The sequence below is a fragment of the Physcomitrium patens genome, chromosome 12, assembly GCF_059467195.1.
Source record: "Physcomitrium patens ecotype Gransden chromosome 12, ASM5946719v1, whole genome shotgun sequence".
NCBI lineage: Eukaryota > Viridiplantae > Streptophyta > Bryopsida > Funariales > Funariaceae > Physcomitrium > Physcomitrium patens.
In genome coordinates this window covers 14,742,117-14,762,261 of record NC_143421.1, presented here as the reverse complement: position 1 = coordinate 14,762,261, position 20,145 = coordinate 14,742,117, and positions in this window count along the sequence as shown.

The following is a 20,145-nucleotide window of genomic DNA, read 5'->3' as shown; positions in this document are numbered from 1 at the left end:
AATGCTCCGTTCGATTCCAATAACGGGAGTCAGCAGAAAGAGAAAGGACCAATTCAATGACAGGTGAACCTGGTTCGAAGAGTCAATTGGATCCAATTTCAAGACATCCAATCCAGATCCTATTACGGGCCTATTATCAAATATGAGACGTGACTTAGTCAGGCAATCCAATGCGGACCAATTACGTGAACATCTAGGTCTTACTACGGGCCTCAGCCAATATGAGATCTAAATTGGTCGGGCAACTCAATGTGGTCCCGATTACGGGGGTTCCAATTCCATTTCAGGCTATTCCATCTTTTGTGCCATTCCGAGAACGTCCTTTCGGTAAAAAGATCTCTTAAAGGTAAAAAATGGAGGAGAAAGCTCTGACGACAGGAGCCAATTTCGGATCCAAGACGGAAGATTGAAGAAATTCAGAGGCTAGGGTTTGAAAGAGGAGAGAATTAGATTTAAAAGGGAGGATAGGTTAAGAAATGAAGGAGAGAGAATAGGTTTTTTTTGAAGGTTCAGAGAGCTAGCTTCATACTTCGTGGCGGGAAAAAAAAACAGAGAATTGGGATTTTTTTTCTTCATAGGGTTTTGGGAAGACTGAGACAATTGTTGCTGAAGTCAGTGTTGTACTGGTGAATCGGGATTTTAATGAAGTGGGTGTGATTACTCTTGACTGTTTTATGAAATCGAGTTACATCTGTGATGAAGAATTAAAAGGGTGTTTATAGGATTGAGTATACGGAGTGAATGAAATTTATTGGGTTAATCTAACGAGATAGTCAGTGCATACAAGATCGTGAGTATAAAGCGGTATCGAAGATTAGCACTTTGGATTGTTTGGGGTTCTCTGTAATGTCTAGAGAACTATCGGCTGGGGCAAAAAAGATTTCGACGAGCAGTCAAAGGACATCCGTATAGATTTATAATATATTCTTGTAATTGTTTATATTCCAACAGTCAAAAACTGATAAACTACTTGAATATTAGCGAATCTCCATACTACCTTCTACAGCCAGAGGCCCGACGCGTTCTCGAGCAAGAAAGCACATAATACGACAATGTATTCTTTAAGCTCATCACGACTTTTCAATAGCAAGATATTTTGGATATAATAAAACTTTAGAGCTGATATCTAGGGATTTTTGGTGGCCTCAAATGTGGAAGGCAGTCAAAGATTGTGTACAATCATGTGATGTTTGCTCAAGATCAAAAACTCCTTGTCATCAACATTTTGGACTTCAACCATTATCCATTTCAAAACAACCATGGTCTTTTGTTTCTATGGACTTCATTACAAATCTTCCAATCTCAGGTTCTTACGATTCTATATTCGTGATAGTAGATCATTTTACCAAGATAGTATATTTTGTACCATGTACAAAATCTATCACAGGTGAAGAAATAGCTAAGCTCTTTCTTGAGAATATCTATCGCTATCATGGATTACTCAAGGATATTATATCAGATAGGCGAACTCAATTTGTATCAAGATTTTGGCGGACTCTTTTTAAGATTCTAAAAGTGTATATAAAACTATCTTTGGCATTCCATTTTCAAACTGATGGACAAACGGAGCGTGTTAATCAATTTTTGGAGCAATATTTAAGATGTATTATTAACTACCAACAAGATGATTAGACAACTCTTTTGCCATTGGCAGAGTTTGCTTACAATAACATGGTACATTCTTCTACAAAAAAAATACCTTTCGTTACAAATTATGGTTATCATCCACAACTTGATACTTTTGACTTTTCAAACATTGATAATCCTACTGCAGAAGATTTGAAGATTCATTTGTCAGAGCTACATGCAACGATGAAGGTGCAGTTAAAAAAAGCTCAAGAATAACAAAAGGTCAATGCGGATGTCTATCGAATATTCCACGTGTCTCTTCTTGAACCATACAAGACAGTGGACATACCAAGAAGACGACAAGCTCTACCTCCTCCTATAGAAGTGGACAATAATAAAGAGTTTGAAGTAGAAGAAGTCTTAGATTCAAGGCGGCGCCGAAATAAATTAAAATATCTGGTCCATTGGCACGGATATGATATTAGTCAACGCACATAGGAGCCAATTGAGAATCTTGCAAATGAAACAAAGGTAGTGGAGGCTTTTTCATGGACAACATTCATCAAAATAAAGATGAAAATCTTCTTTATAAAAGAAACAACATCTAGGCAAGATAACATTCTACTTTCAATCCTTGTTCGTAGCTTCTTTGTAGTTGTGACGTTTAGGAAATGGAGAACCAAAAACCATTGGATTCGACTTAAGAGCCTTCATTTGCTGACCTACCTGACAAGACATTATGATTATCACAACCTTCAAGACGATGCAATCAAGATGAAAATCTTCAAGAACGACATGTTCTTCCTCGAATAGATGGCGAGATACAACGCGTTTGGTATCACGATTTGAGAAGGGACTCCCGATGTTTGGTGATTTTGCTAGAGGTAGGAACAATTCTTGATGGTGTTTCAAATGTTCTATTCGAACGAAGTTATGAAGGCCTCAACAGTGATCAAATAACTCGATGGTCTTCCCGCCTTGATATGGGACACTATTGATGGTTGAGAGGCCCTATCAATCATCTTCGAAGAGAACAAAGATCAGAGTATGTGGTGAATACAATTCGTCGCATCATAGATTTCTTCAACATATGATGACCGCTCCTCATGGAACTTATGCCTAGAAGGGGAGGTAATGTCACGGACATATTCATGTAAGCTAGTAATTACATATACAAATAGGTAGAAGTAAGTAAAAGTAGGTAAAAGTAAGTTAATTCTATAGTATTTAATATGGAAGCTTCATAGATATTGCTTTGACTTCATACGTATCTTTATTTGACTTTTTGGATTAGAAAGAAGGTCAATAAGTTGGCCATGTGCCACACATGTTGTTAGCTTGAAGATCAAGCTAGCTATGTGGCCCACACATTGTTATGATGTAACACGATTAATAGGTGAAAGAGTGTGGAGATTATTATAATTTAAGAGATCTTAGTTCAAAGTATTAGAACAAATTATCTTAGAAATATAGTTAATAGCCAAAGGGGTAGAAAAATTAAAAGGTACCAATGCTACCTTTTCGAAAGGTGACTTCTACTTACTTTATAGTACCATAAGTAAGGCAAATCAAAGTAGATTGGAAAAATAAATGATATAGGAATCTTTAGAAGAAAGTTAAGAGTAAATTCTAGAAAAAAGTTACTTAGAAAAACTAGATATTGATACCCGGAGAGGGCCGGTTATGAACCAGGATCGAAATCAGACCCTGAGGCACAAAACCGAGTCTCGATGACGACTCCGAAACTCTTTGGCAGATCGGAGAGTGGAGTTTGAGAGAAGATTGGATAGGGTTTCTATAGGCGTTGATTGTAAGTGATTTGGAGTTGATATGAATTTGTAAGAGCTTTACAAAATTGAGGTTTTTTTCGGATGACTTGGATTTTATGAAATAAAATAGGGTTTATGTTTTGAGTGATTTCGAGAGTTTTACTGCAGATCTATGGGTGAATTTTTTTGAGTTTATGTTTATAGTTGTGTTGAATATATGTTGTGAATTTGAGCTTGATCTAACGGTTGAAATGAGAGATATTGAGGTTTAAGTGAGTCAAGGTCTCAGAAAGTAGAATTTTAGGTCCAGTGAGGGTTTTTAAGATTTCATGCAATCTACTGATTGGATTGGAATATAACTTATGTGAGAGGATATAAGACTTGTTTTTCTATGTCTATGAGAAATTTGAAATCAATCGAACGGCGCAAAGAAGAGAAATTGGCTCTGGAACGTTGGCAACAAGATTGAAAAAGAAGGCCGGCTAATATCCAAATACATTTTTGAGGTTTTCGTCAATTTGGTAACTCCGATCATTTTCAAATAAATTTTGCTTGTTTTGACCTTGATTTTTTAGAAGTTTGCAAATTTTGAATTGAGATTAACGGTTTATTCATTAGATATTGAGGTTTAAATCTGTCATAGGAATTACTAGGATTTGAATTAGGATTTGGCTAGGATTCGGTTTAGGATTTGGATTAGGGTTTGGACTAGGATTTGGATTAGAGTTTGGCTAGGATTCGGTTTAGGGTTTAGATTAGGGTTTGGATTAGGGTTTGGATTAGGATTTAGGATATGGTTAGGATTTGATTTAAGGTTTGGTTTAGGATTTAGGATTTGGATTAGAGTTTAGGGTTGGATTAGGATTTGGATTAGGATTTGGATTAGGATTTAGGATTTGGTTAGGGTTTGATTTAGGGTTTGGATTAGAGTTTGATTTAAGATTTGGTTTATGGTTTAGGATTTGGATTAGAGTTTAGGATTGGATTAGGGTTTAGATTAGGGTTTGGTTAAGATTTGATTTAAGGTTTGGTTTAGAGTTTAGGGTTGGAATAGGGTTTGGTTTAGGGTTTGATTTAGGGTTTAGGATTTAGAATAGGGTTTAATTTAAGATTTATTTAGGATTTGACTTAGGATTTAGGAATTATTAGGGTTTAAGATTTAATTAGGTTTGGTCTAAAGTTGAGTGAAATTCAATAGGGTTTTAACTAGAATTAAATTAAGGTTGAATTGACTTATATTTGAGTAAAATTTGTGATCATTCTAATATTTCTTTAAGAATTTTATTGTTTGTTTGAAATTTCTTTGAGTTGTTTTGAATTGGATTACGTTTATTTACCATTATTATAGTCTAATTAGAGCATTGTTAGTATTCTATTTAGGATTTTGTTATCAAAATTTCTATTCTTCCTTCTACAGCCAGGTGCTCGGAGCATTCTCAAGCAAGACTTCACACATTACGACAACGTAGAAAAACTTGCCTTCTAAGTCAAGGCATGTGTCCTACAAAGTCCACACATATTGGAGGTCCTATAGAATATCGCCACGTAGCCCCTAGTTAGATAGTATATATAGAGACAAGAGTGAAGCCTTTTTCACTCTTATCAACTCTTTTTTTGCTTCTAGTCTAGTTTCAAGGGTCTCTAGTTTTCTTGTCTTTTAGCAATAGCCATTCTAGTTTCTCTTTTAATATACATACTTATTTATTTATACCTTTCTTAGAGTGAAGGCTCACTTGTCTGGATTATTTTTTCATTGAGTTCTTGTCCTTGACAGTAATTAGTGATAGCCAAAAGCTGAGCACTTTTTTAAGGCAAATTTTCACTACCTCAACAGTGGCTCTTATTACTTGTCTGATATATAAAGACAAACTTGAGTGGAGCAAAGAAGTAGAAATATATTTTGAAGTCTTAAAGATAATATTTATTTTTGCACCAATTTTGTATTGCATTAATTTTTTAAGATATTCTTCATTGAAACAAAAGTATTGGACTTTATTATGGATGTTGTTTAATTACAAATAGGAGTAAATGATAAGCTCCACTCAATTAATTTTTATTCTAAGAAATTTTTAGAAATTGAAATGAACTACAAGATCAATGATAAAGATCTTCTTACAATTGTAGATTCATTTCAAGAATGGCTTCACTATCTAAGAGATATTTCTACTCTAATTATTGTATATATAGATCATAAGAACCTTAAGTACTTCATATCGACATATATTTTGAATCATTGTCAAGTCCATTGGAATATGTCTTTATTAAGATTTGATTTCAAAATCACTTGTAGATTAAAAAAACAACAAGGTTTATCAAATTCCCATTTTAGATATTCTTATCTTGTACCAAAAGAAAGAGATGTTGCTTTTGACCAACAAAGAACAATTTTCTTGAAGCAATAAAATCAATATTAATTGTTGATTCAATCTTTGTCAAGTAAATTCAATAAAGTATGTATTTTGATCTTCTTATTCATGATATTAAGAATAATTCTTCTAAGTCTTATGATACTTTCAAATTCAAGTTAAAGAATAATCTATTGTACTTCAAAAGACAATTATACATTTCAAAAAAAAAAAAACATAATTACAGGTTTTTCAAACTCATCATGACTTTCTAACAATCAGAAATTTTTAATACAATAATATTTTAAAGCTAATATCTAGAGATTTTTGATGGTCTCAAATATAAAAAGTAATAAAAGACTTTGTACAATCATTTGATATTTATTCAAGATCCAAAACTCCTCATCAGTGATCTTATGGACTTTTTTAGCCAATACCTACTCTGAAATAATTATGGTCTTTTATTTCTATGGATTTTATCATAGGTCTTCCAATCTTAAATTTGTATGATTTTATAATTGTGATAGTATATTATTTTATTAAAATAATATATTTTGTATCAAATACAAAATCTATCATAAGTAAAAAAATGACTAAGTTATTTCTCAATAATATCTATTATAATCATAGATTATTCAAAGATATTATATTATATAGAGAGATTCAATTTATATTCAAATTTTAAAAAACTATTTTCAAGATTTTAAAGAGGGATATAAATCTCCCTTTAATTTTTTTATTTTCAAATAAGCGGGCAAATAAAATAAGTAAATCAAGTTCTAGAATAGTATTTGGAGTATACCATCAATTATCATCAAGATGATTGAATAATTCTTTTACTATTGACAAAGTTTGCATATAATAATTTGATACATTTTTATATTTAATAAACAAATTTTCTTACTAATTATAGTTATCATCCATGATTTAATACTTTTTACTTTTCAAAAATTGATAATCTTATGATAGAAGATTTGACAAAATTGTTTGTCAAAACTACATGTAATAATGAAGGTACAATTAAATGAAGCTCAAGAATGTCAAAAGATCAATACATATGCCTATTTATCAAAGATAAGAACTCGATGAAAAAGCAATTCACACAAGTGAGCTTTCACTCAAAGAAAGGTAACAAAATATAAATAAACAAGTATGTATATTGAAAGAGAAACTAGAATGGCTATTGCCAAAAGACAAGAAAACTAAAAATCCTTGAAACTAGACTAGAAGCAAAAAAAGAGTTGACAAGAGTGAAGAAGGCTTCATTCTTGTCTCTATATATACTATCTAACTAGGGGCTACATGGTGACATTCTATAAGACCTCTAATATGTGTTGACTTTGTAAGGCACATGCCTTGACTTACAAGGCAAGTTTTTCTATGTGTGGGCCACATAGTTAGCTTGATCTTCAAGCTAACAACATGTGTGGCACATGGCCAATTTATTGACCTTTTTTTTAATCCAAAAAGTCAATTAAAGACACCTATGAGGTCAAAGCAATGTTTATGAAGCTTCTATATTAAATACTATAGAATTAACTTACTTTTACCTATTTGTATATATAATTACTAGCTTACATGAGTATGTCTGTAACATTACCTCCCCTTCTAGAGACAAGTTCCACGACAAGCGGTCATCATATGTTGGGCAATCTATGATACGACAAATTATATTCACTACATACTCTAATCTTTGTTCTCTTCAAAGATGATTGATAGGGCCTCTCAACCATCAGTAGTGTCTCATACCAGGGCGTAAAGACCACCCACTTATTTAATCATTATTAAAGCCTTCATAACTTCTTTCAAATAGAACATTTGAAATACCATCAGGAGTTGTTCCTACCTCTAGCAAAATCACCAAACAGCTGAAGTTCCTTCCCAAATCGTGATAGCAAACGCGTTATATCTCACCATCTATTCGAGGAAGAATATGTTGTTCTTGAAGATCTTCATTTCGATTGCATCATCTTAAAGATTGTGACAATCATAATGTTTCATCCGACAGGTCAACAAATGAAGGCTCTTGAGTCGAATCCACTGGTTATTGATTCTCCATCTCCTAAACGACACAACTACAAAGAAGCTACGAACAAAGATTGAAAGTAGAATGTTATCTTGCCTAGATGTTGTTTCTTTTTTAAAGAAGGTTTTCATCTTTATTTTGATCGATGTCATCGATGAAAAGCCTCCACCACCTTTGTTGCATTTGTAAGATTCTCTATTGGCTCCCATGTGCGTTCACTAATATCATATCCATGCCAATGGACAAGATATTCAATTTTATTTCGGCGCCACCTTGAATCTAAGACTTCTTCTACTTCAAACTCTTCATTATTGTCCACTTCTATAGGAAGAGGTGGAGCTTGTCTTTTTTTTGGTATGTCCACTATCTTGTATGGTTCAAGAAGAGACACCTAGAATACTGGATGGATTTTTATTGACTCCGATAGATATAAACAATATGCAACTAGATTGATTTGTGCAAAAATAAAAAATGGTCCAAGCCTTCATTACTCCAACTTGTCACAAGGACGAGTGGTCTTGATATTGTGACAAAATAGCCATACCTTATCACCCAAGAGGAATAGTAGTTGTTTCTTTCGATAGACATCCGCATTGACCTTTTGTTGTTCTTGAACCTCCTTTAACTGCGCCTTCATCGTTACATGTAGCTCAAATAAATGAATCGCCAAATCTTTTGTAGTAGGATTATCAAATTTTGAAAAGTCAAAAGTATCAAGTCGTATATGATAACCATAATTAGAAAAAAAAGGTATTTGTTTTGTAGAAGAATGTACCGTGTTATTGAAAGCAAACTCTGCCAATGGTAAAAGAGTTGTCCAATCATCTTGTTGGTAGTCAATGGTACATCTTAAATATTGCTCCAAAACTTGATTAACACGCTCCATTTGTCCATCAGTTTGGGGATGGAATACGGAAGATAGTTTTATATACACTTTTAGAATCTTGAAAAGAATCCGCCAAAATCTTGATACAAATTGAGTTCCCCTATCTGATATAATATCCTTAGGTAACCCACGATAGCGATAGATATTTTCAAGAAAGAGCATAGCTATTTCTTCACCTGTGATAGATTTTGTACATAGTACAAAATGTGCCATCTTGGTAAAATGATCTACTATCACGAATATAGAATCATAAGAACCTGAGATTGGAAGATCCATGATGAAGTCTATAGAAATAAAAGACCATGGTTGTTTTGGAATGGGTATTGATTGAAGAAGTCCAAAAAGTCAATGACGAGGAGTTTTTGATCTTGAACAAATATCACATGATTATACAAAATCTTTGACTGCCTTGCACATTTGAGGCCACCAAAAATCCTTAGATATCAGCTCCAAAGTCTTATTGTATCCAAAATGTCTTGCTATTGGGAAGTCATAACGAGCTTGAAGAATACGTAAACGTGCTTTTCCTTCTGGAACATATAAGCCTCCTTTGAAATAGAGTAGGTTATTTTTGAATTCAAATTTAGAAGGATCATGAGATTTATAAGAATTATTCTTGATATCATGAACAAGAGAGTCTGAAGACAAACTTAACTAGACTTGCTTAAGAAAAGTTAAATCAACAGTCAATGTTGATTTTATTACTCGAAGTTGAAATTACTCCGGCTTCAAGAAAATCATTCTTTATTGCTCAAAAGCTGCATCTTTTTTTTTTGGTACAAGATAAGTACGTCTAGACAAGGCATCGGACAAACCTTGTTGTTTTCATGGCCGATAAGTGATGATGAACTCAAATCTTGATAAAGACATGCTCCAATGAGCTTAACGATGATTTAATACATGTGCTGACATAAAGTATTTGAGGTTCTTGTGATCCATATATACGGTGACTGGACTGGAAGCGCCTTCTAAATAATGATGCCATTCTTGAAAAGAATTCACAATTGCAAGAAGTTCTTTGTCATGGATCTCATAATTGATTTTTGCTGCTAAGAATTTTCTTGAATGAAAGGCTATTGGATGAAGTTTATCATCTGTTCCCATTTGTAATAAAACTGCATCTAGAGCAAAGTCTGATGCATCTGTTTCTATAAAGAATGCTTTGAAAAAATCAACATGATACAAGATTGGTGCAGAAACAAATGCTATCTTCAAAGATTCAAAAGCAACTTCCGCTTCTTGATTCCATTGGAGTTTGTCTTTACAAGTCAAACATGTAAGTGGAGCTATAATTTGAAAGAAGTCTTTGATGAAGATCTGATAGTAGTTGGCAAATCTCAAAAAACATTGGAAATCTCTTATCATTTTTGGGATCTTCCAATCTATAATAGTTTGAATTTTCTTAGGATCCATCATAAGTCCATCATTTGAAATGATGTAACCTAAGCAATCGACTTGAATAGTGTAGAATACACACTTTTCTATCTTGGCATAGAGTCTTGCATCTCTTAATTTTTGTAACACACAATGAACAAGAAGTTCATATTCTTCTTGATTCTTAGAATAGATGAAGATGTTGTCTAGATAACAGACCACAAAATCGTCCAAAAACTCTCGAAAAACATCATTCATTAAATGTTGAAAAGCTACTGGTGCATTTATAAGTCCAAAAAGCATGACATTGTATTCAAAATGTCCATACCTAGTTCACAACGCAATCTTCCATTCATCTCTTTTTTTGATGCGTACTAGATTGTATGCTTCCTTGAGATCTACTTTTGTATAGATCTTAGCTTGATTCAGCTGATCAAGAAGTCAAGATATTAAAGGTAGTGGATACTTGTTCTTGATGATAATCTTATTGAGTCCTCAATAATCAACACACATCCGCAATGATCCATCTTTGTTCTTCACAAATAGAATTTGAACTCCTGCCGGAGATTTAGAATGGCATATGAAATTCTTGGCTAGATTTTCTTCAATATACTCCTTGAGTTCAGTCAACTCATTTTGTGATAAACTGTAGATTGGTCCGAATAGCGATTTTGCTCCTTCTTGAAGGTCAATTGAGCAATCATAGGGATGATGTTCTGGAAGTGTATCCATATTTTTTTTTTCGAATACATCTTAAAATTCTTAATATTGGCTTAGAATTCCACTTAAAGTCTTTCTACCAGTAGAAACAGATGTGGCATAAATAATATATGGTGGTTCTTTCTTAGCAGCATGCAAAAAAACTTTTGTACCTATAAATACGAGTTTAATTGAACTGGACTTATGACTCTCTACTTGATTAACAACACTGTTAGTTATACTTTTAGAAAAAGTATGAGTTCAGAAAATCCAATCTATTTGAGGGTTGTATTTTTCTAACCACGATAAACCTAAAATGACTGGATTAGACGGAGATCTAATGATATTATATACTAAAAAATTATTATGACCATTAATTATTACTTCTATAGGAAGGATTTCGTGAGTAATATCTCTAGAAGACAATGGACGATCATCTATGACTTCTACATGGACAGGTTTAGTTTTCTTTATTAAAGATATGCTATGTCTTTTAATAAATTCTTCATCTAAGAAACATGCCAAGGCTCCTGAATCTAACAAGGTAGAGGCTTTGTAATATTTAGGTCCTAAAATAACATTTAATGTAAAACAAGGAGAGGGCTTTAAAGAGAGAATAGGACCTTTACTAGATGTTGTGCAAGGTTCCAGCTGCATGGTCCCTATTGTAGCTGGACAAACTTGTTTTTTGACATATTGTCTTCTTTCACAGCCATACTCCTTATTTTGTGATTGCGTCATTTTTTTGGATAATGTTGAGCAGTGTGCTTTGGTTCTCCACAATATAAACATAATCCTTCTTGACGACGATGAGTCTTTTCTTGCTTAGTAAGAGGTTTGAAACGTACTACATCAATTTGCATATCCTCTACTTCCAAATGTATGTGTTGAAGAGGTGTTGGTATTGCCATTGAATTATAATAACGTTGAGGTTCACTTGTACGGTTCTCAGATCGAAATTCAAAAAGGCGATTGTCGCACTTCACAACAAAGTCAATTACTTGACTCAATGTTTGAGGATCAGGTAAATTGAGCATTAATTTTTTTACCTCATATTGTAATCCATAGAGAAATTGGCTAATAAGTGCAGCATCATCCCACTTGATATCAGTTACAAGTTCTCAAAATTGTGAAGGGTACAACGTTACTGATCGATTGTCTTATTGTAAAATACGGATCTTATTGGTTGCAATACGAATTGCATCATGTTTTCCATACATGGATCAAAACTCTGCCAAAAAAGCCTCTAGATTATCCAATATTGGATCTCGTCGTTCAAGAAAAGATGAAAACCTCAATAGTGCTAAACCTGAAAGAAGCATACCAATGAAATTAACTGGCGATCCTAGAGTTGGATAGCTTTGGAGTTGAAGTTCAATGATAAGTTACACTTGATTGATAAATTCTCGAAACTTGGATTTGATACCATCAAACTTCTTCGATAGGACAATTCTTTATTTTCTAATACTGGAAGGGCATTCCACCATAAGAAAGAGGTCATGATTTGGTGCAGATGTTGAAGCAACTCCAACCATTTCTATATCTTCACTTCCTGCCAATCTTCTTGCTCCTTGTGGTGGTAAATTAAGTTGATGTATTGCAAGCATTAACTCCCTCAATTGCTCTTGCATTTGTGCCATTGCACTCTTCATTTCAATAAGTTCTGCCATGATAACACTTAGAAAAGAAAAGATGTCTAATATCGCTCAAGACAAATAGAAGAGAGGACTTGAGAACAAAGAAAATACTAAGGACAATATCAATTTAGAAGAGGATAATCCGTAACTTCTAATATGTTTATATCTTATCAAAAAAAAGGGGTAATCCATTCTTAATCAAGATAAGACAAAGCTTTGATATTATAGGTGTACTCTTGTCAATCTGTCAAGGACAAGAACTCGATGAAAAAGCAATTCAGATAAGTGAGCCTTCAGTCAAAGAAAAGTAACAAAATATAAATAAACAAGTATGTATATTGAAAGAGAAACTAGAATGGCTATTGCTAAAAGACAAGAAAACTAGAGACCTTTGAAACTAGACTGGAAGCAAGAAAGGAGTCGACAAGAGTGAAGAAGCCTTCACTCTTGTCTCTATATATACTATCTAACTAGGGGCTACGTGGTGACATTCTATAGGACCTCCAATATGTGTTGACTTTGTAGGGCACATGTCTTGACTTATAAGGTAAGTTTTTCTACGTGTGGGCCACATAGTTAGCTTGATCTTCAAGCTAACAACATATGTGGCACATGGCCAACTTGTTGACCACGTTTCTAATCCAAAAAGTCAATTAAAGACACCTATGAAGTCAAAGCAGCATCTATAAAGCTTCTAGGAAGCTTCCATATTAAATACTATAGAAGTAACTTACTTTTACCTATTTATATATGTTACTACTAGCTTATATGAGTATGTCCATGATACTATTGCAAGGAATAATCACAATTCAACATGGTTGAGAAATCATAGATACTTCGTCACAATATCAAGACTACTCGTTCTTGTAAAAAGTTAGACTATTATAGGCTTGGATTTTTTTTTATTATTGAATAAGTTAATTCTATTTTTTATTGATTAAATCTAATTGAGTTTATAAAGATCCACTTTATATTCCATGTGTCTTTTTTTGAGCCATATAAGACAATGAATATCTTGGAAAGAAGACAAATACCACCTCTTTCTAGAGAAGTTGATAATAATCAAGAGTTTGAGGTAAAAGAAGTCTTAAATTCAAGGCAACGCCAAAATAGGTTAAAATATCTTGTTCATTGGCATGGATATGATATTAGTGAATGCACATAAAAGTTAGTAAAGAATCTTAAAAATACAACAAAAAAGTTGAGGTTTCTCGTTAATAACATCTATCAAAATAAAGATAAAAAATAGCAAATCTTTGCTATAAAAAAAATAAGATATAAGAAAGTTAGCATTCTATCTTTTATTCTAATTTGATACTTTTGTACATTGGTCACGCTAAAGAGATAGAAAACTAACCAATAGATTCAACTTAAGATCTATTATTAACTGATTTATTGAATAAAATATTATAATTCTCACAACCTTCAAAATGACATAATCAAGATGAAGATTTTCAAGAATAATGCATCCTTCTTTGAATAAATGGTGAAATATAATATGTTTGATATTATAACTTTGAAAGAAATTCTCAATATTTGGTGATTTTATTAAAGGTTGAAACGACTCTTAATGGTATTCCAAATATTTTATTTGAATGGATCTATGAAGGCCTCAATAATGATCAAATAATAAGGTGGTCTTCTTGCCTTGATATAAGATACTATTGATGGTTGAAATGACCAATCAACTATCTTAGAAGAGAAGAAAGATCAAAGTACAAAGTAAACACAATTCACCACATCTTGGATTTTTTTAACATATGATGACCACTCCTTGTAGAACTTGTCACTAAAAAAAAAGATAATATTATGGACATATATATTTATTCTAATATTTATCTATATGATTAAATAGAGGTAGATAAAAATAAATTTATTTTGTAATATTTTTTAGACAAGCTTTGTAGAAGCTTCATAGATGATGATTTGGCTTTACATGTATTTGTAAGTAATTGATAGATAAGAAACTTAGTCAACAACTTAATCACATGTTGATAGCTTACAAAACAAGTTAACTATGTGGTACACATATAAAAATCTTGCCTTGCAAGTTAAAATATGTGTCTTGTAAAGTCAACATGTTTTGGAGGTCCTATAGGACATTGCTACACAGCTCCTAATTAAGAGTATATATGGAGGCGAGAGTGAAGCCTTCTTTACTCTAATCAATGCCTTTTTAATTTTTAGTTTTATTTCAAGACTTTCAAGTTTTTTTTTTTTTGACAATAATCATTCTAGTTTAATACTATATCATCTTTGAGTGACTTTGTAGTTTTTTTGAATGACATAAGAGTGTATTGAGTATTTATTTCTTTGAGCTTCATGTCCTTGATACTTAAATTGTGCAAAATTCAAACTCTATGGCACTGTTGTAGTAAATCTATTTTAATAAGCTTTATCAATATTTTCTTTTATAGACAAATTTGTATCTTTTATGATGTAATTAATGACATAATAATTACAACATATATAGAAATTTTTACAAAATAAATCAAAGTTTTTTTTGTTCAGCAATTCTCGGAACCACTTCATCACATTTGGCATTTGAATGTAGATATTAGTGATGATACCTATAATATATGTCAACATATCAAATTCTTACAAGTTTTTTACAATATTATTTTTGGTTGTAGAATTTTAGAAATATAGAAAATTTTAAATCCTAAGACCACCAAATGTAAGCTCTAATTTTTATTTATTTAATGGATTTTAATAGTAATATAGCTATAAATCACTCTTAATTATTAATAACTTTAAGTGAATCTAAAGAAAGACATGATAACATCTAACAAGAAAAAAATTTAAACTAATGACAATAAATTCATCTTTAAGCATTTTTCTTAATATGCAACAATTAAAAACTTTGTAATATTAGTAGATTATAATTACAAGATCCTTAGAAAATAGTATTTCAACAACTTTAAATAATTTCTTAATATCTACAATCCAAAGTACTGAGGCTATTAAGACTTCAAACTATTAGTCATTGTTTATAATATTGTGCTTAAATAGAACTCTTATATTGAATGATGTTGTCTACATCCAATTACAAGCAATACCATCACTCTTATTAATCTTATAAATGATCTTAATATAACAAGCAAGAACATCATTCAAAGTTGATTAAGTATATATATGCATATTTTAAATATTTATTAATTAATATTATGTATATATTAATTATTATTTAAAAAATTAAAATGGTCTAACAAATAATCAATAATAAACATTCATTTTTCTTAATTGAAGTTTGTCCAAAATAAAAAAATATTGTGTAATGTTACTTTGCTATTAAATAGATTATTGTTGGAGACAATTTGATCATCTTTAAATTGAACAAACTCAACAATTCCATCTTATTGGTCATCAAAATTGATTAAAATGTTAATACAAATATCTACAAACTATTCTTTTTAAAATTATTATTACAATGAAATTTTCTTTAATTCAAATTATAAGATGGTCTCAATTTTAGAGTTGTTTGTAGTTATTGATATGAAGTTAAAAAAAACAATAACAAGAAATATATAAAGATTAAAATAAAATAAAATATAAATATGAAATATGAAATATAAAAACATAAAAATAGAAAATAAATGAATGAATTTTATGATAATAGAATCAATTTAAATTAATTAAATATATCATTTTTTATATAAATAGCTTAAAATATATGAATTTTTTTTATACTTGAACTATCTATTAACTAATGTTTACATGTTTTCAATGAATAATACATGTAAATAAAAGGTCAATTTAGATATTTATTTCAATAACTAAATATTAATTCAATCATTAAGAGAATATATTAAATCAACTAAAATAATTATTTCAAAGACTTATAAAGATTCTATTTTTTTTACTTTTCTTTAATAATATTATTATAACTTATAAATATTAAAAATTCTAATAATAATATAGATTCTTTATTTTTAATATTTTTACATTGAAATAACTTAAATTTCTATTTTAAAAAATTCTACCAATTTTGTTGTATTAATTGGACATATATTCTTATATCTTTCATCTAAGAATTCTTTTAGAAGTAAGGTTGTAACTTCATCTTATATCCAAACACTCCCTAATCATTGGATTTTATAATATCAAGGCCACCTCAAAGTTTTTTTTGATAATACTTTTAATTCTCATTGAGACTTTATATTTCATATATCCATCATCTTGGCATTTCTTCCAAAATATATTAAAGTATAAGTGATATAATCCTTTTAATATCATCCATTTTTTTGTTGTATAATTATTTTATTTTTTTTCAATACTTCAAAGGATCTTAGTCCAAGTTGATACATATGATGTTTTGGCCAATGCTCAAGAAGCTTGAGCTAAGGAGCTTGTTAAGTTCTATGCCATAGATATAAAACAAGTGCAACCTTATAACTTATACAATCAAAGTATAGGACAACCTTTAAGAATTAATAAAAGGATAGTAAAATCATTCTTTTGATTTCTTATTTTATTAAGATATATATATATATGATATCTTTTAAAGGTATTATAGTCAAACTAGGAAGATAGTCTCAACTTAGATGACAACTTAATATTATTATTAATTGTAGTGGCCTAAAAAAACTAATTTGACAAGATTCTAAGAATAAAAAATTTCATCCCTATCAAAGCCATAAGTCTCAATTTAATTAAGAAAAAAAATATTAGAATCTCAAAATATGCATTTGTTAAGCCATAACATATTTTAAAAGAGAAGAATCTACAAAGTCTTTTTAAAGCCACCTTGAAGAGTAAAGAATGTCACAAGGATACAATATCAAATAGAGGAAGTGTGTAAATTAAAAAGAAGTATAAAATAGCTACCAAGTTGATAAATAACATAAGTGCAAAAAAAACATAATAAAGATACCATGACTCTCAGTAGTATGAATAGAATATTTTAGCTAAATTAGGATAAATTAATATCAATAAATTATATATAAATATTATAGTAATAGACTTCAATAGTGTATAATATGTGGTAAGTATACACATAGATATGTGTACATGTGGTCACATAGACATATAACCTTTATTTCTTTTATAAATCAAATCTTCTTTTTTTTCTTAGATTTCAAAATAAACTAAAACTACTAATATATTCTTATGAAATAAAAGAATCAATATATATTATATTTTATCAAAACAATTATATGTTAGCAACAATTGGAGTGTAAACCAATATATGAAATATTGGCATGTTGGTAGTTAGATTATGATAAAAATAAGATTTTTAGAAATTAAGAATATATAATTTTTATATTTAAATAATATAATTAATATTAAAACTTAAATATATAAAATATTTTAATAAACTAAATTACAATAGAAAATACTAGAAGAATTAAATAACATAATAGAAATTTAAAAAATAAAAAAATAAGTAATTCATAAAAATAATTAAAGACATAAGAAAATAGAACAAAAAGTAGCTTGAATCAAAAAACTACCTCAAATTTATTCAATATTTTAAAATAAAGTCAAATTTCAAAATAAAAAATCAATAAAAAATTGAATTGATTTTTAAAAAAATATTCTTAAATAGCCTTTATTTATCAAAAAGCCTTAGAAGAAGTAACCAAGAATCAAATCAAGGATAAAAATAAGAAATTATTTTTAAAAATAAGATTACTAAGAATATGACTAAAATTAAGAGCTTGAGTTGATTTAGTTGATGGATGGAAAAAATTACTATCTAAGTTTTACTTATTCTTTTATATAATAGGTTATTATGACCATCATTTAATGAATTAGTAAGATGTATAAATTTTATTCTATTTATAAAAAAACAAAATATTTTTTCAAATGGCACAATTTATTATAATAACTTATTATGGTAATTTATTATACGAAATCTTTAAGGAGACTAGAATATAGCTAATAAAATATAAAAAAAGTAAAAAATTATTTAAGTGATCAAAGATAAAAACAACAACAATAAAACATCAAAATTAATAATTCAAGTAAAGTTATAGAGGCTAAAACCACTTAATTTTTAAAAAAAATTAGAATAATTAAGCTACAATAAAATCTAGTTACATAGGGATGAAGACAATTTTATCAAATATCTTGTTGATTTTACAATAAAGTCATAATCAAAGAATTAATCTTAGAAGTAGTATCTCTTTGATTAGACTATACAATTTGAAAAAAATCCAACAACTGTGATCTTTCTTTAATTATGCAAGCATACCAACTAAAGAATTAAAAAAACATTTAGTTCTTAAAAAACAAGAAGATGATGCCAATAATGACATAAATATTTATTCTTAGGTTGTAAAAAATTTTAAAAATATACAAATTTAGTGCAATATAGGACATTTGACATTAGTAAGTATATAAATTTTTAATCATGATCTTTTATCTTGATCATTTAAAACAAATAAGTAAGATTTATGAATAATCTTAGCAAGAGCTATCACAAATATATGAGTTCAAAATTAAGCTAAGCTATTCTTTAATTCATTAGTACAAGCTACAATCAATATAAGTAAGTGTCACACATTGTCTATCTTATCTTTTTTCTATAACTTATACTAAGCAACGGAATTACTCATATTTTCAAAAAAAAATAAAGAAAAGATAAAAGAAAAGATGGTATATCAATTGCAAAGAATTGATCCATGTAATTTGAAAAAAAAAAAAAAAGACACTTAATCAAAAAAAATTAGTAAAATCAACAAGACATTTGAAATCTATTCTAACTTCCTATCCCATCAAGACAAAGCAACAAAAAAATCTAAGGCATATATAAAAAGTGTTACTCTCTAATCAAGAAGAAAGTTTTAATTAAGAAAAAAAATTTTAAAAAAAAAAAATTGACTAAGGTGATAAGCAAAGAAGAGATTTGAGCTTTTACTTTGCTTTTGGATGATGACTTGACATTACTTGCAATAGTGTTGACTCAAAGTAATTGGTTCCATAAGAACTCAAAAATAAAATAAATAAAAAAAAAAAAAAAAAAAAAAAACTATCCTTGTCAAAACCACAAGTCCTAACTTATTCAAGAAAAAGAGCACTTAATTTCTAAAATAAGTAATTATTAGTACAAAGTATTGATTAAAAGAGAATTTTTAAGATAATAAAGAAATTTCATAGGAAAATAAAAGGTATAATTGAGTTCAGCATTTGTAGAAGTGAATGGATTCTAAGAAAGTATAGATTAATTGTCATGTTTATAACTAATGTAGCCACTAATTTAGTATTTAGTTTAGTAAAAGCATCAAGTTGAGAATTGCAATCCTTAATAATATTAGCTTAAAAAATAGGAATTTATTTATTTTACAAAGAAGAAAGTAGTCTAAGATAGACAAAGAGTGATATAAATATTAAGATAGAAAACCTTTGAATGTAGCTATGTAGCTATTGTACATATAATAGTTATTGTGAAGAAGAAAAAAAATATTTTACATCATTTTTCTATTATCAATTGAAGTCATACTTTCTAATTAGATTCAATTTAATTTTAAAATAACTTAATTTGTTTTTAAAATTAAAGAAGTGACAACATATCTATCCTATTAAAGTAGCAATGGAATATTGACAAGTCAAAGGGTACACCAATTTAGCAAATATTAGGATACTATTAATTGAGCTATAGTATAGACAAAATTCTTAAAAAGAACATGGTGCTCTTAGATCCTTATCTTGTTTAACATTCTATTAGCAAGTAACAATCATGAGATAGTATATTAGCTTTGTTATAATATGTCAATTCAAAGAAAGATGTGTACAAGATGATTTGCATTTATTACTATGTATTTAAAAATGATTAAAAGTATTCAAAGAAAGTCAAATTTTGAAAAAAGACAAAGGATGTATTTTCCATTAATTGAGA